Source organism: Canis lupus, chromosome 22 (genome assembly GCF_003254725.2).
Source record: "Canis lupus dingo isolate Sandy chromosome 22, ASM325472v2, whole genome shotgun sequence".
In the NCBI taxonomy this organism is placed as follows: domain Eukaryota; kingdom Metazoa; phylum Chordata; class Mammalia; order Carnivora; family Canidae; genus Canis; species Canis lupus.
The window spans coordinates 25478562-25479890 of NC_064264.1; positions in this window are offsets into that span (position 1 = coordinate 25478562).

Consider the following 1329-nt stretch of genomic DNA (forward strand, 5'->3'; position numbering starts at 1 on the left):
ATGAACATTTAAATGAAAATTTAATAAATAATAGTGAAAGGGAATAGAAGGGAAGGGAGAAGAAATGGGTAGGAAATATCAGAAAGGAAAAAAACAAAAAACAAAAAAAAAAGGAAATATCAGAAAGGGAGACAGAACATAAAGACTCCTAACTCTGAGAAACGAACTAGGGGTGGTGGAAGGGGAGGAGGGTGGGGGTTGGGGGTGAATGGGTGATGGGCACTGAGGGGGGCACTTGATGGGATGAGCACTGGGTGTTATTCTCTATGTTGGCAAATTGAACACCAATAAAAAATAAATTTATTATTAAAAAATAAATGAAAATTTAAATGCCCAATATGATGTGACATGATGCAAAGTGAAGCTGCTCTCACCTGCTGACTCTTCCAGAGGGCTTCACTGAGTACTTATAAAAACTTTGGAAAAGGGAATGTTAATTACATAAGGAAGCCATTAGATGAGAAGGTTCTAATGCCCAAGTGGCTCACGTAAGCAAACCAAAATCTAAGTCCCCTGAATTGTGACACCGAAACCTTAGGGCAGCCAATCAGCAACACCCAACTAAGCTTGAAGTTGTAGCCAACCAAATAATTCCCCTTGCTTCTGGCCCACATCACAGTCAGATTAGATTATACCAGCTAAGAAAGATTATACCATCTTCATATGGCTTCAGCTTGCAGCAAAGTCAAACAAGCAACGACAAAGCCCAAAACCACTACTTACTAAGTTGCCTCAACACACATAACTCCTATCTTCAATTTAGATATTCTAGTGACTTTTTCAGTGCAACTTTTTTTTTTAAATTTTTCAACAGCAGAATTTCCATTGGCTTCTTTTCTATAATTTCTACCTCTTTATTGGCATCCACTAATCAATGAGTCATTCTCATACTTCCCTTTAATTCTTAAAACATGGTATTCTTTAGTTCCTTCAACATATTTGTAATGGTTTCTTTGAACTCTTTGCAAAATTCAACATCTGGACTTGTACAATTTATATTGTTTTTTTTCTTATGTATCACTTTTTCCTGTTTCTTTGTATGTCTCATTTTATTGAAAACTGAATATTTTAGATAATATATTGTAGCAACTTTGCATTCTGGTGCCCATCCATTTTGAATCTGCAGGTAGTTGTTTACTTGACTGGGTTTTTTTACCATTTACCTGGACTAATTGTTTCAAGTTTGCCTATTGTTCAGTGTGTAGCTGGTGATCTCTCTTTTCATTTTATCTATTCATTTGTCTATTTTTATTTTTAAGCTTGAGATCTGAGTAGTCACTTGTGGATTAGTGTAACTTAATAGTCAGCCAGTGATTGACCACAAATAGT